The following is a 25,424-nucleotide window of genomic DNA, read 5'->3' on the forward strand; positions in this document are numbered from 1 at the left end:
CCCCCCCCCGCAAAAAAAAAGGCTAGTTATGAATTAGGTGAAGGTGTGCAGTACAGAACAGAGCATCACTTGTACATTCCACAGTCAATACACATACTGTGTCAGTGTACCATCACCTAGCCCCCTTCCTGCCTGTTTCCTGTCTCCACTCCTTCTCCTTCCCTAACTTTTGGAACTTTGTCCTTGGGCAAGTGCTGCCCTTTTGGTCTTCAGTGGTTGATTTTTCTAACGTGGAGGGGAATTCAGTTCCACTCCTGAAGGGTGACTGAGGGCCATCATCTTGGGGGTTCTACAGCCTCGATCTGGCCAGTAAACCTAGTCTTTTATGGTTTTGAGTTCTCTTCCACATTTCCCTCCACACTATCCAAGACCTTGTAATGTGACCCCTTTTCAGAGCAGTGGTGGTGGTAACCAGGCACCATCTAGTTCTTCTGGCCCCTGGGTTGTGGAGACTGATGTTTGCATGATCCATTAGCCCACTGGGCTAAGTATTTCCATATGTCTTTCAGTTTTCATCACTCTTCTTTCCTCCAGATGGAGAGAGGCCAGTAATTGGCCTAATGATGACTGCTCATGAGCTTTTAAGGCCTAGATGCTGGTCACAAAGTAGGATGTAGAACCTCGTCTTTGTGAACTATTCTGTGCAGTTGATCTTGCTGTGCCGCCACTGAAGTGCTGTTTAGATTGGTGCCTGACTTGTTTCAGACTTCCTTTCCAGATAGATGAAACAGCACAGAGAGGAAATAGTGCCACCTTTTAAAAAGGATCGTTTAAGTTTTAACTGACAGGTGACTGAGAGCAGGACTTTTAAGAGCTGCCTAACCAACTGTTTAACTTTGAGCAGATCGCTTGCATAAGCCTCAGTTTGCCCTTCTCTAAAATGGAGGTGATAAAATGGTAACAGCACCTGCTTTGTGGCACATTTTTGTAGATTCAGTGAGTGTACCTGAATATGCTTCACATACTGCAGTGACTCAAATGTACACTATTGTTCAGGTTAACATGTCTTTTATAGGAAAAAACTTTAATGTTCACTTTCCACTCTTGGAAGGTGATTAAACCTTCAAATTACAAGTGTTTGGACAGCTCTAATGATATTCTTCATGTTTTAATGAAAGTCTTATAGAAAAGCTTTGGCCTTCTATGATCTGTCTTCCCAGTTCACTTCTCTTGCTGGAGTTTTCAATACCCAGAGACACAGTCAAGCTTTAACTGTGGAAGGAGCATTGCAGTTGTTTATGCAATTATTTCCCTTTTATAACAGCAAGAAAAAAAAGAAAAAAGAAAAACAAACCCCTTGCTGTCAAGTAGAGTCTACCTTACAATGACCCTATAGAACAGAGTAGAACTGCCCCTGTGGGTCACTAGTCCATAAGTCCAGTACTAGTCCTTAAGTCCCTCTTCAGATCACAGCCACATGCAGTGATACAGAATGCAGGAAGATCATAGGCGGGTGGGTATGTGCAGAGCTGTGCGCATCCAATGGCAGTGGCCACATCACAGGGCTAGCGGGTCTCAGAGTGGCTCACCGGGAGAGAGAGAGAGAGAAGAGAGTGAGGAGAGAGAGAGAGAGAGAGAGAAAGAGAAGAAAGATCACAGAATCCTCCTTATGAGGAGGCCAGGCCCGAATGACACAGGCTCAAGCCTCTTATTTTCATCAGGTTGGGTTCTGGTCAACTCAGTGTGGGCCACAGTGCTTAGCCTCATCAGGGTGCCCATTGGCCACCTCACCTTTTGACCATGGGCCCTGTCACAAATTCTCATCAACTGTAGCCCCTTTGGGCTAGTTCATGAACTTCAGACCAGTCAACCTGCTCTTGTCTTCTCTGGTCCCTGTGAAGCAGGTCCACGGGTATCAGTGACCCGACTCAACCCTTCTCTCTATTGCTGTGTTTCTCCCGTGTCCATTCCACAAGTGGATCCAGGTGGACATGGGAGAAGCATAGCAATAGAGAGCTCGTCAGCTTTTGGGGCTGCCCACAGGCTCTCTTTAACATTCAGTCCTAGAGAGGAGAGTTCCTTCAGGGCTCTAGATTTTTCCAGCTTCAGGAGCAAACCACTAGTTCAAAATTCAAAAGGGTCAATGGCTCCTTCTCCCTGCTACAGTCTGCCAACAGTTCTTTCAGCAAGTCTTTCTGAATGCAAGTGCACTGAACACTATCATCAGGCTGCGACCTGATTGACAGGCTAGACTCCAACCCTGCACTTCTATAGATCAAGCTGACATGAAATTAAGTAACTACCGCAGTTTCCAAGGCTGTAATCTTTACTGAAGCCTCAATGGCTACGTCTTTTTCCTGTGGAGCAGCTGGTGAATTTGAACTACTGACCTTTCAGTTAGCACGTGAGTGATTTCCCACTGAATCACCAGGGCTCCCTTATTATGTAACATCTGGTCATAATACATTCCAAGACAGAAGTGAACAATTAAAAATGATTTCTGATAGACACTGAGAGTGAACTACTGAAATACTATAGTTAAGAGCTATACCTCCTTGAGAGGTAGGAAATGATGTCTTCTCCTCTCCCTCCCCACATACTCTTTTACATTGAGAAGTAACTTGATAATGGCAAATATCAACTAATGTGTTTGTGCAAACAGCCGTATTGTTTTGTATACAAGCCTCTGCGTGTTATTGTCACAGGTACACTTTCCCTATACGTTTCCCTTGCTGCTGCCTTCAGTTTCCATTTCTTTTTCTTGTCCAAAGGGTGCTGGTCAGGCTGCCTTGGTGCCTATTGACTTGGAGTTAGGGTGTTTGAGTCTCCCACAGGGTGGGCATGAGAACTGAGGGTCTTGAGCCATTTGCTTGGGTGAGATGGGTTCACCTAACTGCCCGGGGATTCCACAGGACTGGATCAAGGGCGTGCCTGCACCTACAGTGCTCTGCCACTTGCTTCACGCAGGGCCACTGCCGTGTGGCCTCTCTGGGCACAGATCAGCTATAAGGAAGTCCACTGCTCTCAGGCTTGGCCACAAACGCCCCCAGAAGGAACACAGTCTCCATGGTTATTTCCCATGACCGGGATACTAGCCGACTTCCTTACTAGCCGACTTCCTTACGACGTATCCCTTTAGTGCCAATAGGATCAAATGTAACATTTTCAGACTATTGGAATGGGGGTGAAGGAGGTCAAAATTCTTTGTGGAAGTGTCATGGCATATGCATCAGCACAGAATGCCAGAACCTTTTGACGTATTTGTTCTCTTCCACGCTTTACCTGTGCACATGCATTGTATCTGTGGGGGTGCTGCCTCACAAATATGGCAAACATTACCCATTCCCAAATGGGATTAGCACCCAGAGCAGAGAGTTTAGGGTATGCAATACATAATTTGGGGGGACACAGTTCAATTCACAGCAATCACCTGTTTTCCTTACATGGGTATAAAATCCTCTAAAGAGCTAAATGAGTGTTTTGAAATAACAAATATTAAAAAGATGGAATTCCCAGAGAGTCGATGTGAGATTCTATGGAAGGGGGTGGCAGCAGGCAGAAATGATATTTTAAGCAAAAGTTGATCAGGTCCGCCTCTCCTGCTTGTTGGGCAGCATGATTTATATCACGTGAAGGTCATCCCAGGAGTGGCCACCGGGCATCCCTGAAAAGGAGCGCCTGTGTGGTGCAGGGAGACTGGGCCTCACTCCAAGCGGCATGTGAGGCTGCCCTGGATAAAAGCTTTCTGGTTGGCAATTCCGAGTATTGGGACTGTTTGTTTGTTATCCCTGCTCCCTCCCCAGTTGAGACCCTGCTGTGGCACCTCCACCCCCACCTCATCGCTGATGTGCACAAGAGGAAAACATTTAGGATTTGAAGATAATGACATTTCACATTAAATATTCCACTCTTTCTCCACCAATTTGGAGACAAGGAGTTTTTAGTGCATCTGGGAAACGCTCTAAATGACTCCTGCAACTGACTTTGCACTGCAAATAATCACCATATGTAAACGGCTTGAAAAAATTGGACCGCTGGTGTACCTGATTTTTCATACTTTTTTCTCTGTACTCCACAGCAGTGGAGGATGTTAAATGTGCTAGCAGTCCAGTAGGCTTGGCAAATAACCTGTAACTCCCACACGCCTCTTGTCCACCCCCGCCCCGTGCCGCCTCCCAGGCCCAGCACTGGCTTCCAGCCACCTTGGGAGGGAGAAAGCAAGGGCAGCCATTGGCACCTCAAGCTGCTCTGGTTGTGAAGGGCGCGCACACGCTGCTGTTACTTTTTGCTGGGGTCTCTTGGAAAGAAACACAAGTTGTTCCCGGCATTGGGCAGAGTCCTTTGTCCTTCAGGGCTTTGTCACATGGTGGTGACTTGGTTGAGGCAGTTTAGCAAGTGTCCCTGTCCCCACCCCCACACCTCTGCCCAGACAGACCTGGTTGCCCTCAGCCAGCCCTCCCAGTCAGCCACTGATCTTTGTTCACATGGTGTTTGCCCCAACAGGACGAATGGCATAGTGCCCACCCACTGAGTTGAACAGCCTTTTGGAGAGAGTCACATTTTATGGTGTTATTTGACTAGACAATACGATACAATGGCTTGGGAATCCAGGACAGATGTTACCTTGACTCCTCACCTGTTTGCTGTTCTCGTGTGTCTCAAGCTTTCCTCTGTCCAGGATTACATTTCTTAGTCGTCATCACGTCGGCTTCAGCTTCTGGGCACCCCATGCACAGTGGTATAACATGCTCCCTCACCATCCCCACGGCCCTCGGAGTGAACACGCCCACTGTGGTGTTCATTTTGTATTTTGAGGGCTGGTTGGATCCCTGGGGTTTTCATTGGTGTAAGAGAGAGCTTTATATCAAGAGGTTATTATGCATCAATACAACATCCCAGCCCAGCCCAGATCAAGTCCTTAAGTCTGATACTAGTCCATAAGTCTCCCTCTAGACTCACACAGCCACATGCAGTGATGCAGAAGCAGGGCGCTCACAGGCTGGTGGGGCCGAGTTGTGTGGATCCAGTGGTGGTGTCTTTGAGAGCAGAAAGGTGAAGCAGAGAGAGAAGAGGTTCCCAGGACTCTCTTTATGAAGAGGTCACTCCCACAAGGAGGCACCATCTGGCTGTGGCCTGATTGACAGACTAGACTCCACCCCTGCACTTCAAGTTGGCAGGAAATTAGGTAGCTACCACAATAGGTAGTTTCCAACCACGCAGTGAGCATCCAGGCACTTTTAGTGGCCTTTTTATGGAGGGCTCTTGTGGGGACATCTTTCCGTCTGGAGAATGTGATTTGACCTTTAAGGCGTTTCTCTATGTTGGAACTGTGGAGATCTTTCTCTAACCCTAGAGCTGGTCTTCAAGCCTGGAGTTACAAGGACAGAGATTAGGCCACAACCACTCCCCTCCAGGTCTTCAGTTTTTCACAGCAGTATTTTAAGTTTTTGCTATTCGAAACAACGACATGGGAAACACCCTTGTAAAAACGTGTCTGCATATGGATGGTGTCCTTTTCAGTAAATGCTTACAGATTATTTTGTCTCAGTTCCAAACTTGGGCACCGGGACCAATGATCAGTGGCAGTCCAGTTAACTAAATTATGATTCAGAAATCTCTTGCTGTCTATTCTGCACGTAGAGCAATGGAGATGCCCTACGTGTGCCAGGTCACACACAAGCCCTTTTGCATGATGCCCTTAAAGAAGTTTCTAGTTTAAATAGCTGCTCGGAAAATAATGCGCATTGTTTAGGTTTTGGATACAAATACTGTGTTTCCTTCCATCGTAAGATTGTAGCCACCATGACCATGTGAGGGATTTTGTTCTTGTGCCTCCTCCTCCCCCCCTCAAAACAGTACTGAGTGTTCCTGTTTCTTGTTCTTAGGGGAACTCTCCGAAGGTGGTTACAAATACAGACGCCTCATTTTTTCATATGAAAAAATGGATTTGGTAACAGTTGCTCCCTCATAGGCTTGTTCTGATGCATTATCATGCCTTTCCGAAAGGAACTACCGTGTGTATATATATACTCGTGTACAAGCCGAGTTTTTCCAAAATGTTTCTTATGCAGTTTTTGTGGTAAAACTAGGTGCTTTGGCTGATATTCGGGTCAGCTTACACTCGGGTCTATACGGTATATCTTGCAGGGGTCCTCAAACTTTTAAAATAGGGAGCCAGTTCACTGTCCCTCAGACCGTTGGAGGGCCGGACTACAGTTTAAAAAAAAACTATGAACAAATTCCTATGGGCCTGGGACGAGTCGGCTGCTAAGCAGGACAGGCAGCGGCGGCAAAAACACCCGGCAGGCTGGATAAATGTCCTTGGCAGGCTGCATATGGCCTGTGGGTCGTAGTTTGAGGACTCCTGTCTTAGAGTAACCAAATGGTTGTGGGAAGTTTCTCTTTATGGAAATAAGCGGAGAAGGAGTGATAGAAAATGAATAGTTTATAACCCCCAATGGATTAATAGAACAAATCAGCAATCACCTGCCAACAATAGAGACAAGCAAGTATTGTCTATCTCCTGATGGAAATGTCCAACACCTCCGATGAAGGTGTGGTCTTGTAAAAACAAATAAACCCACAGTCCCCCAAACCACAATCGTATTTGACCAAATCTTCAGTCTTAGTGCCAGTGTACAGGAAGTTCAAAGGACAGAGGAACTCATTGAACAAGATCACAGGGCAAATGACCCCAGTACTTTAGGAAATTAGTGGCATGGAGACACCTCCCTCCTTCCTCAGAGAGAGGAGAGGGAGAAACAGGAGAGAAGGGAGAGAGGAGAGAAGGTGGTGGTGGTGCAGTGAGAGGAGGAGAGGAAATACCTATTGATTAAAAGACTTAAGCATATCAATGCTTCCTGGGCCTTATTTAGGAATCCTAGTGGGGTAGTGGTTATGCACTGGGCTGCAAGCTGCAAGGTCAGCAGTTTGAAACCACCAGCGGCTCCACGAGAGAAAGATGAGGTTTTCTACTCCTGTAAAGAGTTTATCATCTCAGACACTCACAGGGGGCAGCTCTACCCTGTCCTTCAGGGTCACTGGAAGCCAGCATTGACTCGATGGCAGTGAGTTTTTGAGGAAGGGCCTTATTTGGATCCCAATTCAAAGACAATGCTATAAAGACAAACAAAAGGGGTCTGTGTGTTAAATTAGAATAAACCCATTGCCATGGAGCCAACACCTTATAGGACAGACTAGAGTGTCCTCACAGAGCTCCATAGGTTGTAAATCTCTACCTCACCAGTTGGTGGGTTCTAACGCCTAACCTTTGAAATAGCAGCTGTACACTTATCCACTGCACTACCAGGGCTCTCTGCTGATGGTCTCCCAAGCCCAACTGAGCGGATTCTGACTCCTAGTTACCACACGTGCGTTTCTGAGGATGCACATCTTTATGGGAGCAGGTAGCCTCATCTTTCTTCCAGAGAGCTGTCGGTCAGCTTGAACTGCTGACCTTGAGATTAGCAGTCCAACGTTTATCCAACAGTGCCACTGGGTCTTTTTGGATAATGGTATACTCATGTTTAAAAGTTGCTGTAAGAAACCACGAGCCATGCTGTAGGAGAAAGATAGGATAATCTGCTTCCCTGAAGATTACAGACTTGAAACCCCACGGGGCAATTCTCCTCCTCCTCCGGGGCCCTTATGAGCAGGAATCAACTGGACTGCCACTGTTTTTCGTTAGTTTATGCAAAAAGCAAACTGCTTTAGGTTCATTGAACTATCTAGAGAGTGGAAAGGACAGACACAGCAAGCAGATCTTTTTTATAAAGAAGCCAGACAGAGTACATAGTGTGTGATCTCATTTACAGTGAAGTTTGTGACAAATTAGGACAATACCTACCTTGGAATGGAGTGGGGATTGCAGGGCTTCTGGAGTACGGGTGACGCTTTACCTGGGAACTGGTTATTTTGCTGTATTTTTGTAAATGCTCAACACTGTACATCTTAATAGATATACTCTTTTAGTGTATCTAATATTGTAAGAGGTCATTGCCCTGAAGAAAAAAATCAAGAAAAGTTTTTCATCTCAGGAGAAACAGACTTTGATGGGGTGGGAGAGCAAGGGAGGGGAGAGAAGGAATAGGCTAGAGGGTAGACAGGCATTAACTTGGGTGAAGGGAAGACAAATCCTAGCAGAAGGAGATGGGCAGGAAGAGGGCGGGGCTGAAGGGGAGTGCAGCAAGAAACAGGGCAAGCTTGGGAGACTTGATAAGTTAAGTTGTTGAATGCAAAAATGATCTGAAGAAAAATCCCCACCTAATTCCCAACAGAAAGTTAAAAAAACAAGATATATTCTGAACCGTTTATAGCTGAAGCTGTATGTTGCCTGGGGTTTGCCTCTTAACTGGGATGGTAGGAGTTGGGTTGGGCTGTAAGGGAAGCCTGGTTGACTGCGTCAACTTCATCGTCGTTGACAGTACAGAGAGCACACCATACATCAGTTCAGCTGTTTCTGCTCGTGCCGTTTGGTGACAGTGATGCTAGTGCTCGGCCGTTGGCAGCTCCCTTTTCTGAGTCGTTCCTTCTGCATCCACTGCCCCTGCAGGTTTCTAGCTAGTCCTTTTTTCTTCTTTTTATCTGATCTTTGGAGTTGCTGTTGTCAATTTGATCCCATATAGATAGATCTTAAAAAGCCTCAAAGCTCTATCAAGAAAAAAAAAAGCTCAATGCTCAAGGCAGACTTTTTTACTAGTTAAGCTAAACTATTGTTTGGTTTTTAAGGTGATTTGAGGAGGGTTTTTTCAACCAGGGAATACAGTTTATTAGTGGTCACCAGGGGCAGGGATGTGAGGGAGTGGAGTCAATGGCAATGGGAAAATGGCATTGATCAAGGCCAGGGCTGCATAGCTACCCAGTGCAATTGATGTCAACAAGTTGTACATCCACAAAAAACTGAATTTGCAAAAGTTATATGACACACACGCTCATAAAAATGACCAAAAAAGAACAAAGTAGCTGCCAAGATTCACGCGTAATCAAAAACTTCATAGGACTTAGTGTCTTAACCTGGAGGCCCAGGGTCATGACCTCATGGGCCACCCCCGGCAACTGGTCCAACAATGTCTCTAGTGCTTCTGTTCAAACTCTTAGTCCATATGCAGAATCTGTGGTCCTAAAAGCCAGCAAGGGGCTATGCAAGGCATGACAGTCTGTTGGCTTCAAGAGGGGACACTGGTCTACTTGCAGTGAAGCTTTTTCAGCATCAGGATGCTCACCATCGATACTAAGGTAGCTTAAACATCACCTGGGGTCACCATCACCTGTAACCTTTTAATTAGCTTTCATTATTCCTTTCTCTACGTGAATGAGATGGTGATTCATCAGGAGCCCTCTATAGAATCATCAATGAAAATATTCAGTGATGGGATTGGTATCTGGGACCATCTTCAGTTCCTGGAGGCAATGAGCTACATATTCCATCTATTCCATTCGACTGTCATTTCATCATCGTTGGAGTCAGGTACCGGGTGCATAGGTGTTCATTACACCATTCTACTTTTGCATATTTGTGAAATTTTGTACAAAGCTAAAACAAACCCCTCCTCCCGTAGAAGTCTAAGTTGCCCATTCACTTTCTGCCCAGGAGAGACAGCTGAAGCCCCGTCCAGTTAGGGACTGTCGCTGCTCACAGCCCAGCACAGAATGGTGGGGTCCAGTTGGCTCCTCACTCATGGTTTGGTGACTGTGAACCTACGGGGAGAGAGTGTCCACCCTTTTCCTTTCCGAGATGGAGGCAAGATAATCCAAATAAGCGTTCCCATTTAGACAAAGGAAGGTGGGGGGAGACAGTGAGATCTTAGCCCGTCTCCTAGGTGGAAATCTGACTTCGATGGAGCTGGGTCCTGGTGGACTTCACTTCAGGCTGAATGGGAGCACAGCGAGGAGATTCCCACTCTAGGGTCCAGTCGTCACACTGGAAACGCAGATTAACCCAGCTGGTCTAGTTGGTGTATTTAAAGATAGACGTATTGGTGTATACGCTGTGGTCAGGCTCTCTGTGCTGATAGGTGCAGGAATGGAGTGCAGACCTTCAGTTTCTATTATAATTCCTAGGTCTGCGTGCGCGCACCAGCGCATATATCCGATCTCAGAGATCAGAGGGCCTCCACATCCCTTAGAGAATTCCCAGAGCATGAAGTTGAGGACATTTCCTTAGTTTGGTTTCTTTTTACAGTTTTTCTATCATTCGTTTTAGCTCTTTAATCCACCTTGTCCTCCAGGAGTTTGCAGGGCTCTCAGGTGCACTGATGATCTGGTGGTTGCCTTGTTGGGTTCCGTATTGTGCTGTGGATATTGGCTTCTGTGGGCCACCGGAGTTAGACACGTCGGCTCCCCCGTCCTCTTAAACAGGGAGTGGTTTTCTTAAAATAATTTTATTAGGTGCTCATACAACTCTTATCACAATCCATACACACATCAATCTGTAAAGCACAATTAAACAGGAAGTTTTGAGAGACAGAACTAGTATTAAAATACAAAAGCAGCTGGTTGCAACACTTCGCTTCTGTGTGTGTGTGTGTGTGTGTGTGTGTGTGTGTGTGTGACAGAGAGCGAGAGCGAGAGAGCTAGAGAGAGATTTGGGTGAAAGGTTACCGAGCAAATTATTTTTTCCATTCAGAAATTCTTACTCTTGTTTTCTGATGTGACATTGGCAGCAGTCCTCACCCTGTAACAGTATTATTCTTACTTCCTTCTGGTGTTTGCTGCATCACTTGTCCGTCTTCCTGTCTATCTATCCCTTCCTGCTTTCAGAGCTTCAGCCTACAGCAAGTTCTGCTGCCCTTTTGATCTCATGCGGTAGATTGTTCTAAGGAGCACACACCACCCTGGGTGGTTTACCTTACAGGCCTGTCCTTTGACTGAACAATGATCTCGGAGAAGTGAATTAATCTCCTGGCCTAGAGGGTGTCTAAGGGCCATAGTCTTGGTGCTTCTATCACTCTGTACCTGACTAGGAAACCTGGTATTTTTCCCACAGTTGTGAGTTTTGCTTTACATTCAACAATTTATACACATGTAGTTTGTTCTCATTCACTGCGGTCCCTTCAGTGAACCATCACTTAACCTACTTTCATACTGCATTTCCTGTTTCCGTTCCTCTTTCTTTCCTGACTGGTTGGACCTTGGTCTCGGATAAATGCTGCCATTTTGACCTTAAATGTTGATTATTTTAACCTGGGCCTGAGTTTAATTCTAGACCCGAAGGGGTGACTAAGAGCCATAGGCTTGGAGGTTCTGCCAATCTCTTCTGACCAGTACACCTGTCTTCTTTTATGGTTTGGAGTTCTCCCACTCTATCTGCAACCTTCTAATGCGATCCTTGTAACCTGGCACTCTCTAGTACTTCTGGGCTCAGAGTTTTTGAGACTGATGTTTGTGTGGTCCATTAGTGAGTCCATTTGGACTAATGACTTCCATATGTTTTTTGACTTTTTTCACCATCATTCTTTCTTCTAATGGCACCTTAGATGGCTCTCAGGATCTTTTTTTTTTTTTTAATAATTTTATTAGGGGTCAGGATCTTTTAAGACTGGCACTCATAAACTAATCTTGTCTCATTCATATTACAATGGCACAATTCCCAAATGCGATTATAACCCAGGCATACAGGGTAGGATTTACAACAGGTTTTCTGGAACATGATTCAGTCCCTAACATCCTGTCCTGGCTTGGGTTCCCTTACCCCCCTTAGCCTGCATAGGCCTTTCCTTGGGCAGGTCACCACTGCCAGCAGCCCTGCAGCTGGCGTAGCAGACAAGGCAGCAACTGCTGAGTAGCACCGGGCTGAGCGCCCACCTGAGGCAGCCTTTGGCAGTGGGCAGCACAGCAATCCCTGGAGTAATGCACTCTATGGACACAGGTGTTCATACAACATCTGGGTCTCAAAACGCCCAATTTCACAGAACCACAGCCATAGAATTTAGGATTGACTATCTGGAGAGGACCCCATTCAATCCTTAGCAGCATGTTTGTGGTGAAGGGCTACAAATGGCTCCTGTGATTGGCTGATGACTCCAGTGGATTATGGCTTCTGCCCTTGGCATTCCGAAGGACAAGAGCTGACCATGTGAGCCCTGCTCGATTGGAGCTGGGTGACGGGAAGAGCTAGAGAGCAGGGAGGGTGTAGGGTGTGGGGTGCGACAAGTCTGTAAAGACAGACTTAGAGAAGGAGAGCAGGTTGGTGGCAAATGCCAGGGAGGTACCACCTAGAATAAGGAGTAGACATGCCGGTCCCCCTCACAGCCCATCCTTTCCTTCTGTGGCCCAGTAAGTACTTAGGGGAGAGGGTGTGAACTCAGGAGGAGACTTGGCTTAGTGTTTTATTTAAAAAAAAAATTTAACAGTAAGCTTTTATACGTATATTTGCCATTTGACGGTCTCTTTAAAGTCGGTATCTTTTGAGCCTCTGGTGGCGTAGTGGTTGCACGTTGGGCTGTTAACCACGGGCAGCAGGTGGGGATCAGCAGCCGCTCTGTCCTGCAAGAGAAAGATGAGGCTTTCTGCCCCCCACAGAGCTGCTGTCGGGAAAACTCACAGGGGCAGTTTCAGTTTCAGCAAGTGACTGAAAACCAGAAATAACGGTGTGCACACAAGCTGGCAGGCCACCCGCTCTTCACTTACTGTCTCATCCGACATTTTTATTTGTGACAATGGTAAAACCACCTATCTGTCCGGTTGTTTTGCACATTAACGATGACCGGGGGTAGCTGACGGGCTTCCTGACTGTCGAGCTGTGTTTGTGTGTGTGTGTGTGTGTATACATGCAAAGAATGTTTGTAGCGCAGTGTTCCACCGCCTGGGTGGGGAAGCACTCTGGGAGAAGCTCTGGCTTGCTGATGCTCCTGGAGGTGGAGGGAGCCCAGTGGAGGAACCAGCAGGCAGTGTGCATGTGGACAGGGAGCCCCCTGCTCCCGACAAAGCCACTAAGCATGTTTGGGGCCATTGTGGGAATGGCCTAGGGTCACCCTTCCAGAGACTACAGTGGGTACAAGAGAGGAGGGAGGGGCTCCCAGGAATGGAGAGGCGGCTCCTCCAGCTCTCTGAGTGGCTCTCCAACAGGAAGGTGAAGCAGAGAGAGAGAGACTCTTCACAGGTCTCAGTAAGTCTCTGCATGGCTTGTGAACAGGAAGATGAAGGCAGAGAGAGAGAGGAAGTTCCCAGAATCCTCATGAGAAGGACATGCCCACAAGGAGGCATCATCAGGCTGTGACCCAATAGACAGGCTGGACTCCACCCCTTCACTCTTACTATCCCCAAGTTCATGCGATATTATTTAAGTACCACAGTCTCTCCTGATACTATGCCAGAAGTACCTGAGGTACTTGAGCCCCCTGGCTCTCTAAGAGTGAGCCGGCTTCCCCTGCAGGCAGCAGTGGGGGGGCGAGCTCTCCTAGGTGACATGGGAGAGGTGGGGACTGCAGTGTCAGGTGATCTGTGCAGGGACCAGGCTGAATGTTCACTGTACAGGTGTGGGGGTCAGGTGATGTGGGCAGCATCCATTGCAGCCCATCACAGATTTTTAAAAAATCATTTCCACAGTCAAAATTCATGGAGGCAGCAATCATGACAGATTTGCATTGTCCAAATGTGCTGTAAAAGGTCTCTTTAAAGTATTAACAAAGATGTCACTGTGGGGACTAAGGGGTACCTGCCCAAGGCATGGCATTTTCAACGGTCTCATATACACGTGAAGGCTGGACAGTGAATGAGGAAGATGAATTGATGCCTTTGAGTTATGGTGTTGGTGAGGAATATTGCATATTTCGTGGAGCGCAGAAGAATGAGTAAGTCTATCTTGGAAGAAGTACGTCTAGTGGGTCCTTAGAAGGGAGAATAGTGAGACGGCTTCTCAGGTACTTTGGATATCCCATCAGGAGAGACCAGTCCCTGAAGAAGGGTGACGTGCTGGGTCAAGTGGAGGGTCAGCAGAAGAGAGAGAGCCCCTCAAGGAGACGGAGTGACGCGGTTGCTGCGACAATAGCCTCCAGCAGCACACTTGTGAGGATGGTGCAGGAGAATCTCCTCTGACACCTGACAACACCGACTGGAAGGGCTAGAGTCCCTGCACGGAGTAAGCGGTTACCATATTCGGGTACTAATCAAAAGGATGGAAGGATGAGGCCTCTTGCAGATGCCACACAACATAGGTCTGGTTCTCTGTTTTTGAAAAAAATCTGTCAGTAAAACCTTAAGGAGTGTATGTCTGCTGTGACACATGGGGTTGCCAGGAGTCAGCAGCAAGTGGTGTGTGTGTGTGTGTGTGTGTGTGTAGGGGCTTGTGTGTGGTGGGGACATCTGAGCTAGAGGAACAGAAATGTGCCCAGTAGGGTGGACAGTGAGTCAGAGATCTCAGAATAGAATGAGAAGGCTTTAAAGGGCGCGGTGAAGAGCTCAGTGGGAAGCCAGTGAAGGTGTGGGCACAGAAGGTTGACATGCCTAGGTATATCCATTTTTCATTTGAAGAAAATCTTTACAGCCATACTTGTTTTGTAAGAAAATGTGCAAGTGGCAGGCAGCTATACAATTTAGAAATGATCTTTTATAAATATTTTAATGAAATGCTGTTAGCATTTTCACATGAGATGTGTGTCCTACTTTTTTTCTTTGGATTTCAAATGGGATGGTTGGTATTTCCTTCTTCTTTTTTTTTTTAATCAATTTATTGGGGCTCATACAATTCATCACAATACATAGATCAATTGTGTAAAGCACATCTATACATTTGTTGCCCTCATCATTCCCAAAATTCGCTTGCCTCTTGGGTTCCCGGAATCTGCTCATTTTCCTTTTTTTTTTCTTCCCCCCTCCCCTTCCCTTCCTCCTCCCCTTTCCCCCATGCACCCTTAATAATTTATAGATTATTATTGTATCCTATATTACACTGTCCGGCGTCTCCCTTCACCCACCCCGCTGCTGCCCGTCCCCCAGAGAGGAGGCCATACGTGGCTCCCTGTGATCCATTCCCCCTTACTACATCCCCCTTCCCTCCTGGTATCGCCACTGTCACCCCTGGTCCTGAGAGGTTCTTCTGTCCTAGATTCCCTGCATTTCCAATTCCCATCTGTACCGCTGTGCATCATCTGGTCTAACCAGGTCTGCAAGGCAAAATTGGGGTCCTGGTAGTTGGGGGGAGTATTTCCTTCTAATTTATTAACTATATCATGGCTGGACTTTCTGTTATTGTACATAGAGGTTGATTCCAGTTTTTTTGGAATAAAGATGTGATGAACATCCTCATATAAATTATATATATTTTCTGGTTATTCAGTTAAGTTAGTTTTTCAACATAGAATGATTAGATGGGAGGTGACTCATTTCTAGGCTTTTTATCTATTTCAGTACATCGTGGTAGTGTAGTGGTTACACACTGGGCTGCGAACCACAAGATTAGTGGTTGGAAACCAGCAGTTGGTCCTTGGGAGCAAGATGAGACGTTCAACTCTCACGAAGAGCTACAGTCTCAGAAACTCATAGGGGCAGTCTACCCTTCCTATAGGGACGCTCTGAGTTGGGATCAACTGCGTGGCAGTGAGTTTGGTTTTTGGCTTTACTTCCTTCGAAGGAGCCATGGTAACACAATGGATAAATGTTCAGCTGTCGACCAAAGGTTAGTGGTGTCACCCTACCATCTGTAGAGAAAAGACTTGGTGATCTGTTCCCACAAAGATTTCAGTCTAGGAAACCCTGTGGGACAACTTTACCTTATGGGGTCCTAATGAGCAAGAATTGCCTTGAGGACAATATATATTCTCAAATTGATGTTCATGATCTCAAAGCAAATCCACCGCTATCAAGTTGATTTTGACTAAGAATAACAGCATAACTGCTAAGAATCCACTATTATCAAGTTTATTTCCAAGACTAAATCTTTATGGAAGCAGACAGCTTCATATTCTCCCCAGGGAGTGTGTTTGAACTGCCAACTGTTAGGTTAGCAGCCCTACTCTAGCCCACAACGCCCTAGAGTGCCACAGAGTGGATTGCGATGTATAGTGACCCTGTAGACAGATGGATTGCGATGTATAGTGACCCTGTAGACAGATGGATTGTGATGTATAGTGACCCTGTAGACAGATGGATTGCGATTTATAGTGACCCTGTAGACAGATGGATTGCGATGTATAGTGACCCTGTAGACAGAGTGGAACAGACCAAGTGGGTTTCCCAAGGCAATGTTTTGAGGGGAACAGTAAGTCTGGTCTTTCTTGTGAATTTTGTTCTTTTTCTTCTACTCTATCTGGTACCTTCTGTTGTGAGCCTGGTCCGAGAGGTTGGTCAGAGCCAGGCGCCCTATTCAATTACCCAGGTTGTGTTTTAGCATGTTTTTCAGGTTCCGTATGTCTGATTTCCCCCTCCACCTGTTTCTTTCTGTTACTGATTTTTTGTTTTATAGTGCTGTGCTCTGAGAAGATTTTTTGTGGTACTGTATTTTGATGCTTTTAATTTTATTGAAACTTGGTGTGTGTGGCTTAACATATTCTGAAAAACCATCCTTGTGGGTTGGAGAGGAATGTATACTGTGTAACTTGTGGATGGAATGTTCTGTCTGTTTTATGAGGTTGAGTTTTTTTATTGTATTAGTTAGGTCTTCTGTATGTTTGTTGAGTTTCTTCTAGTTATTCTGTCTGTTGTTAAAGTCTCCTATTTTGTTTTCAGTTTTGTTAGGGTTTATTTTACATGTTTTGGGGTATGTAAATTCTTATTATGGATATGAGTCCTTGGCCTATTGGCTCCTTAGCCATGATAGAGTGCCCTTCCTGTGCCTTATGGTGGAATTTGATATAGAGGTTATTTACCAGAGATATTACTGCTCTTGTTCTTCTTGGTTACTGTGTGCTTAATATATTTATTTCATTCTTTAATTTTTATCCTATTTATACTTTGTATCTAAGGTGTGTTCCGTTGTAGGTGGCACAGTTTTTGTTTTTTAAAGGCTAGTCTGCCACTCTCTTTACTGGTGCATTTTAATTAATTTGCATTTAGCATGATTATAGTTAGAAATTTACCGATTTTGTGTTGTTTTACTTATGTGTGTGTGTGCATGCTGTTGACAGTTTCTTTGTTCTACTTCAATCTCTATTGTGTTCTTTTTGTTAATGGATTGTCCTTTCATTTTTATTTACTCTTTTTGTTTACTGAAACTTTAAAATTTTCTTCTTCCTTTTCATAACTGTTTATTAATTCTCTTTTATCTTCCTAAGTTTAAAACAGTCTGATACTTTTTGATATCGCCTTGACTTTCTCTTCTTATGGAAGTTGTATCCCTGACTGTTTGTGCCCTTTTTCTTGTTGAAGGTGCTGTTGGTACATATTGACACTTCTATTTCCCTCTTTTCATTTCTGTAGTTCTATTTGACTTTAAAAAATCTATTACCTAGCTTAGTTGCGTATTTTATTTATTTATTTGGCCCTTAAAAAAAAACAAAGCACACACAAACATTTTATTAGGACATAATCCAGACACCATATTCATTCAATGGTTCAGTCATATGAAGAAGTGTTGTACAATCGCTACCACAATCAGTTTCAAAACCCTTTATTCCTTCTTGCACTCCTTGTTACCAGCTCCCTATTATCTCCCCACCTCCCCTGCATCACCCCAGGAACCTTTATTCTAGTTATTGTCTTTATAAATATTGTGAATTACCAAAAAACAGAAAAATACCTAAAGAGAGTCAAGAAGCCTACCAACAGTAACAAAATACCCAGTCATCCACCACTGCACCTGACCATTCTCTGTTGCTGGTGCAATCCAGTGGTGAGCTGAGAGTAAGCCCCTGCTCAGGAAACAGTGTTGTTCTTCATGTGGATGACTCTGCCGAAAGCATGGGGACAGTCAAGACAATAATGGTAGACTGGGTGTGAACTGGGTAGCCTTGGGTTATGACAGCTGTTTTCTTTTCTACAAAAAAAAGCAAAACAAAAAACAATAACAAAATACAACAGAGATAAAACCCAGTTAAAAAAAAACACCCCAAAACAGAAAATATAAAAAACCATAGCAGTAGAAAGCAAATGTTTTGAGAATGATGATAGCAACAAGTGTACAAATGTGCTCGACACAATGGATGTATGGATGGATTATGAGAAGAGTTGTACGAGCCCCCAATAAAATGATTAAAAAAAACCCAGAGCAAACTCAAGGTGTGTCAAAAGGGAGATCAAGTAAGGTTTTAACCATTCAAGTCAGATTTTTCATTTTAATCTACTATAAGCATCTCTATAATGCTCTCTATCTGGAGACCAGGCTATTCCCATCCCTTGATTAAGGTCAGAGGGAAGTCACTGGAGGCTTATTCTCTGTGTAGATCCTGCATATCTACTTTGGGTGTCCACTGTCATTCATAGCCTTCTGCAAACCAGAATTTCACAATTTAAGTTTTGATGCCATTTCTTCCTTCATATTTGGATTATATCATTTACAATCTTTGGATCACACATTTTGGTGTGCTTCTTTCATGTAGGCTTAGTTGATGTCTCACCCAGATGGCTGGCTGCTTCTTTGAATTAGTTGTGTATTTTAATCGTAGGTTATTGTGTGGTGCTGTTGGCTTTCTGTTCAAAAGGCTTCCTTTAGTGTTTTTGTAGCCTTGGTCTGGTTTTCAGAAATGCTCTTCATTTTTGTTGATCTGGGATTGTCCTAATTTAATCATTGCATTTGAGAGACAATTTTGCATATAATTCTTGCTTGGCAATTCTCATCTTTTATTGTTTTATAGATGTCCTTCCATTGCCTCCTTGCCTGCATGATTTCTTCTGAGAAGTCAGAACTTAGTCTTATTGGTCCCTTTGTCGGTGATAATTTTGTTTTCACATGAGCTGCCCTCAGAGTTCTTTCTTTGTGTTTGGGTTTAGGAAGTTTGATTATAATGTATGATTTTCTTTTGAGATCAATCCTGTATAGGGTTTGTTGAGTTTCTTGCATGAAATACTCTCTCATGACATTAGGAAAGTTTTCTGCTTCTTGGGGGGTGTTTTTGTATTTTGAAAATCCAATCAGGCATAGATTATTCTTCATGACTGACTTTCTTTGTCTGTCTTCATTTTTTATTTCTGATTATTCTTTAGTGAAATTAATAGCAAGGCATTTGTCTTCTATTTCACTGATTCTTTCTTCCATCGGTTCACGTATACTTCTATAATCTATTGAGTTATCTGTTGCTGATGTTTTGGTAATTGAATTTCTAGTTGTTGATACCGTAGGCTTTCTAATAGTCTATTTTTGACATTTTATTTGTGTATTGTTTTTCTGAATTATTCTGGTTTTTTTTTTTATCCCTTAGTTTTGTCTGTTTCTTTCCCCTTCTTTTCTTGATTTCATAGAATCCTGCATAGGGAGTCTCTTGAGTTCTTTACTGAGTAGTTCTGTCACCCTGTCTTTCTCAGGAAGACTTTCTGGCCCTTCAGTCACTCGGTTGAGTCATCTTATCCTGCGTCTTTATAGGACTTAATATGGTCTGTTGTCTGTGAGGCATTATTGCATTATTAAATTATTTTAATAGTGTTATTGGCAAATAACATATATCTTACAATTCAATAGTTCAATCATATTAAAGAGTTGTGTAATCATTACCACAATTTCAGAACATTTTCTTCTTTCTTGTACTCATGTTCTTAGTTCCCTACTTCTCTCAACCCCTCAACCTCCTCCGATGCCTCAGTAAACCATTAATTCAGTTGCTGTCTGTAGACTTACCTGTCCTAGATTTCACACAAATAAAAACATACCCAAAACCAACACACACACACACACACACACACACACACACACACACACACACACACCACAGTAACAAAGTAAAACAAAAAAACTTCAATCAAAAAGAAAGCAGAAAATATTAAAAATTAGAATAAATTTCCAGGGGTCAAAAGGGAGCTCAAATGATAAGTGTTAAAATTTAGCCTAACTGGATCTGCTGTAGTCCACTTTCTAGTGCACGCTGCATAATAAATAGCAAGGCTATTCACATCCCTGGTCTGTGGTCAGAGGAAATTTATCAGAGGCATGATCCACATATATTTCCCTTTCCCTTTATTTTTTAACCCAAACAACTTTAAAATGGGTCAAAAGGGAGGTAAACGATAAGATATTATATGTTAACTTAAATACATCTGCCATAGTTGACTTTACAATGCTCTCTGTCTGATAACAAGGCAATAATTCACATTCTTTAAGTATGGTCAGAGGGAATTCACCAGAGGCTTAATCCACGTGGGCAGGTGTTTTTATTGATTGATTGATCATGTATTTGCTTGTTTCATGATTTGTTGTTTTGATGTATCTGGGTGGGTCTACTGTGCTCTGCTGGTAAATGGTCTGGTAGCCCTGGAACTCTGTCACTCTGGTTGGGTGGGCAACAGCTGGTAGTGAGAACATGGGTTCACTGGTCATGCTGATGGGCTGGAGAAGTGTTCAGAGGGGTAAGGTCACTTGTCAAGTGGGCGGAGCAGGACGGGTGGTAGGTGTGCTGGGCGAGTGGCGCAGGAATGCATTTTCCTCTGATTGCTTATTGGGTGTGTGGACAGTGCAGGGGACCAGAGATCTCTTACTGTTTGTTGGGTGGTCGTGGGGAGGGGTGGGGGGCGTGCTGGAATAGCTTCATGCCGCTCAGAGGGGCAGGCTGTCAGATCGGGGTGGTGTTACCATAGAGTTCGCATATCGCTTAGGGTTGTCGTTTACCAGGTAGTGAGTGCTCAGGGTCAGGTAGGGTCACTGAAGTGCCCTGCATTGCTTGGAGAGGAGGATTCCTATAAAGGGGTGGGGTGGGGAGTGGGGAACACAACAGGTGAGAGGGGGAGGTGTCCCTGGAGTGGTAGGTAGCCCACTGTTCAGAGGGGTGGTTCAGTAGGGATGAGGTAGGGTTACTGGAGTGGGCTTGTTGCCTGGAGGAGTGGGTTGCTGGGCCCAGGGTGGGGTAGGGCTGGCAAAGACCCCTCAGCTGCTGCTGCTCAGTATGTGGCAAGAGGGCATGGTGGATGGGACAAGGGGGGAACGAGAAAGGGGGAACTCAACTTGTAATAAGTATCCTGCAGTTGGAGGGCTGGGCATTGGTGCCTCCAGTCACTAGCAGTGTGGTTGTCTAGGTACTTCCTGTTGGCTGTGTGACCTGGCCTTGGTTAAGGTCAAGAAGGGGTGAGGGACGGAATCTGACTGGGGACTCTCTTGCTTCATACATGCCACCCACTCTAATGGTCAGGGTTCACTGGTCCTGAGTAAACTAGCCTGTGGATCCTCGTTCCTTCCCTCCTCTGTGGATGCCAGGATCCCTGGAACGCATGCTCTCCTTCCTGGGCTGTTTCTCCATCGATCTGGCTCTTGTTTTGCGCGCTGTGCTTCCCTCTAGGTGTGTGTACTCTGTTTCTTACTGGGGCTGCTGGGGCGTTGCTCGCCCGTGCCCTCCTCCAGCATCGCTGCTAGCTGTGTCTCAAGAAGGCCGCGCTGAGCCAGAGTGGCTCCGTGTCCCTCGTTTGCTGCGCGCGTCGCCTTCTCCGTCCGCTCCATGCTCGAGTGAATTCCTTAGCCGTCGTTTTGATGCTCTGGGTTCCAGGGTGGTTGGTCCTCCTCGTCAGGTTCACTTGGCTTTGTGGGTCTCTGCTGCAGATGGGAGGTGTGGTGTGTCGGGCGGAGCTGCCATCCTGCCTCCTCTCTCTCAGTCTCCTACAGCCACTGCCTTTGGTGACGTGATTACAGAAAACTCAGTCTTCTCTGAACACCTCCTTCCGTGACTTATTTTCTTACAGTATTTTAATAGTTTGGTGGAGCCTTTAGTCCATCTGAATATAGGTTAGTGAGTGGAATGCAGGCAACAGCTTGAATGAAATACTGTTCTCAGTGGATTATTTTACTGATCATCTGTTCTTCACAGTCATGCTAGTATGCTAGCTGAGGAAGGGGCGGAGGCAGGGTATGGGTATGGCTTTGTCTTGGTGGCGAGCTTGACAGGGCTCTGATGTTGCTATGGGTCCTAAACTTCTAGAATTGGGATGATTGTATTCGAAGAATTCGCTCCCACTTTACGATGATGAGGGAGCAAGCCTGAGGTCTCGTAACTTGATGGAGTTAGAATTTGAACCCAGGTGGGCCCATGAATCTTAGTTTTAGTTCTATGCGTTTTTCCTTAATCAGTTTGTCTCTCTGGCCCCCTAGTCACCCCATCGTTACTCCTGGTCTGTTCAGAAAGTCTCCAAGTCCGGGGAACTGTGTTCTCGGGGCCAGCCAGCGGTGAGTCCTCAGGTGAGTGGGCAAGTCCAGGTTTTTCTCTGCACTCAAGTCTTGGAGCGAAGACCAGGGGCAATGGCCCCTGAGTAACCTTGGGGCCTCATGACCAGAGTGAGCAAGGGCATTCTTGCAAGGCCTTCTCAGCCCTAGCCTTCTCTGTGGGACCCTGCCAACTCTTTCACCCCATTTCTTCATCTCATCCGTTCCCCTGGCTTTTGAGGTATTCAGTAGTCATAAGTCCTCATTAGAAACTTGTCTCCTCTTGTTTTTTAGTAGATGAAGTCTACTTCTTATCTTGGATTTCTGTAGCTCCCATGTGACTCAGTAAAAGCATGCTGATTCACTGGGGGGTTCCCAGCAAAGTGGCAAAACTGACTGTCCACAGGGGACCACAGCAGACAGAGCTCACAGGCTCAGCTGCCCTGCAGTTTGGTCATAACTCCTGGTTGTTAATCAAGCTTGACTGTTCCAGCACATGAGGTTGTCTGAGGGTTTGGTGGCGCTAAACGAGCTGTGAGGATTAGCGGCTGTGCAGCAAGTAACAGGCGAGCCTCTGGTTTCTGCAGGAGTTTGGTTGTGCTTGGATGTTTGTTTTAGTGTGGAAATACCACATGCACACTCACAATGCTCCTAGGGTCAAGCCCACTGTCTTCTTAAGAATTGGGGATCTATGCAGCGAAAATGACAGTGACACCGAATGCCTCAAGTGCGCAAAGTTTGGACACAGTGTAAAATACCAAGTAAACACCTACATTTATGAAAATCAGAATGCCACTATTCCTATTTAACCAGTAGGTAAAATAAACAAGATTTAGACTATATTTAGAGTAAGATTATTTATTTAAAAAACCCAACACCATTCTTATTAATTAAAAATAACAATATTTACTGAATTTAAGATTGAACTTGACCTAAATCTACAATGCAATGATCTTTTTCAAAAACTTGTTAAAACATATACAACAAAACATTCTCCAACTCAACCTTTTCTGTACGTACGATTCAACGACACAGATTACACATTTGCAGTCAAAATACACATCACGGGTGACGTTGATTTGAGCATATTTTTGTGCAAAGTTTACCAGGTGCTGAAAAAAATCATCTCTGATGAAGGGAATGAGAAGACCCTTTAACGTCTTCTCTTTTTTCCTCTTAATTTTTCACCTCCATTTCACCTCTGGATTTCATATACAGAAAAACATACTCCCAGAACCCCCAAACAACAATAACAAAACAGAGAAAATCCTCGATCAAAGAGAAAGTAGAAAATAATAAAAACTGGAACAAATTTAAAGTGGGTCAAAAGGGAAAACAAATGATAAGGTGTTGGATTTTAAAAGAACTACATCTGTATGAATTCACTTTCCCAGGTACTCTGATAGCCAGGCTATTCCCATCCCTGGCCAATGGTCAAAGGGGAGTCACCAGAGGTTTAATCCACATGGGGACCCCGAAAATGGATCTTGGGCTTTCACTGTCATTCATAGCTTTCTGGTCTTGGGTTTTATTATTTTCAAACCTTGGACAACCCAGGCCGGTGTTTTATTGTGTTTTGGGTGAAAGTTTATTTACACTGCAGTTTAGGCTCTTTTAAAAATTATCATTGAAAGATCATTTTATTGGGGGCTCTTAACAACTCTTATTACAATCCATACATCAGTTGTATCAGGCATAGTTGTACATACGTTGCCATCATTCTTCTCTGGACACTCATTCATCGATTTCTGCGTAGAGTGGTGGCATTGGTTACAATCTTCGCAATGCATGGACATTCTCATCATTTCCATTCCATGGTTCCATTTCCATTCATTTAGTTTCCCTGCTCCTTTCCTCTTTCTCATCTTTGTTTCAACGTACTTGCTGATTTTTCGGTCTCACCCAGGTGTGCTTTTGAAAGGAAGACAGTGCTTATAGATGCTACTCATTATCGTATGAGCCATGAGGAAAATGTCTTGGTTTTCTTTTCTTCTTTAGGGGTAGAGGCTGCAGCCTTTTTATGGATAGTGTGCTCTGGCTTTTGTTTCAAAGACAGCATTTTCTGTCTGTCTCAATGCTCTTTAGGTTCATTACTAGTTTAGAAAGCCTTTGCATTGGAGCAAGATTCAGCTTTCATGTAGATACTTTATTTGGTTATCCCCCTTGTACAGGGTTGCTGTGAGTCAGCATGGACTCGATGGCAGTGAGTTTGGTTTTCATGAGGATCATGGAAGGTGGAAGAAGGCTTCTACAGGGAGGATACCTTGGTGTGATGCCCAGTGTCACACAGCATCTCAGGGTTTCAGTGTCAACTGAATATCAGGAAGAGCCTGCTTGTCATGTAGAATTATACCACATATGTGCTGTGCTTCCCAGTGCTGAGTTTTAGTTTTCCATCTATAAAAAGGCAGCAGTACCATGTGTGATGTCCCCTACTTCTTCTTTAATGGCCTTCATTTTTTTAAAAAATCATTTTATTGGGGACTCGTACAACTCATCACAATCCATACATTCATCCATGTGTCAAGCACATTTGTACATTTGTTGCCATCATCATTTTCAAAACATTTTCATTCTACTTGAGCCCTTGGTGTCAGCTCCTCATTCTCTCCCCCCTTCCTCCCCACCTCCTTCCCTAATGAACCCTTGATAATTTAGAAATTATTATTTTTTCATGTCTTACACTGACGATGTCACCCATAACCCACTTTTCTGTTGTCTGTCCTCCAGGGAGGGGGTTATATGTAGATCACTGTGACCGGGTTCCCCTTTCTCCCCCTATCTTTCGCTTACCCTCCTGGTACCGCTACTCATTATTGGTCCTGAGGGGTTCATATTTCCAAAATATTTTCTTTTTTTAGTATATCATATGCAACATATTCTTTTTACTTGAGCCCTTGGTATCAGCTCCTCTTTTTTTCCCTCCCTCCCCGATCCCCTCCCTCATGAACCCTTGATAAGTTATAGATTATTATGTTCATATCTTACATCATCCTCTGTTGTCTTTCACCTACTTTTCTGTTGTTCGTTCCCCTGGGAGGGAGTTATATGTTGATCCTTGTGATTTATTCCCCCTTACTCCTTACCACCTTCCCCTTATCCTCCTGGTATCTCTATTGTCATTGTTGGCCCTGAGGGGTTTATCTCTCCTGGATTCCCTGTGTTACTGGCTCTTATTTGTAGCAGTGTGCATGTTCTGGTCTAATCTGATCTGTAAGGTAGAATTGAGGTCATGATAGTGGGAGGAAGGAAGCATTAAATAACTAGAGGAAAGTTGTGT

General features: G+C 44.7%; 2 non-coding genes across 2 annotated transcripts; one reads left to right on the forward strand and one right to left on the reverse strand.

Moving 5' to 3' along the window:
- Positions 1 to 5,496: 5,496 nt before the first annotated feature.
- LOC115871389 lies at positions 5,497 to 5,628 on the reverse strand. Its single transcript, XR_004047265.1, has one exon. It is a non-coding gene; the product is annotated as a U11 spliceosomal RNA (small nuclear RNA).
- A 12,030-nt stretch (positions 5,629 to 17,658) lies between these two features.
- On the forward strand, positions 17,659 to 17,784 carry LOC115871374. The gene has a single exon (XR_004047251.1). It is a non-coding gene; the product is annotated as a small nucleolar RNA SNORA65 (small nucleolar RNA).
- Positions 17,785 to 25,424: the final 7,640 nt, after the last annotated feature.

This window comes from Echinops telfairi, unplaced genomic scaffold (assembly GCF_000313985.2).
Source record: "Echinops telfairi isolate 266 unplaced genomic scaffold, ASM31398v2 ScPeMD7_5592;HRSCAF=6446, whole genome shotgun sequence".
Classification (NCBI taxonomy): domain Eukaryota; kingdom Metazoa; phylum Chordata; class Mammalia; order Afrosoricida; family Tenrecidae; genus Echinops; species Echinops telfairi.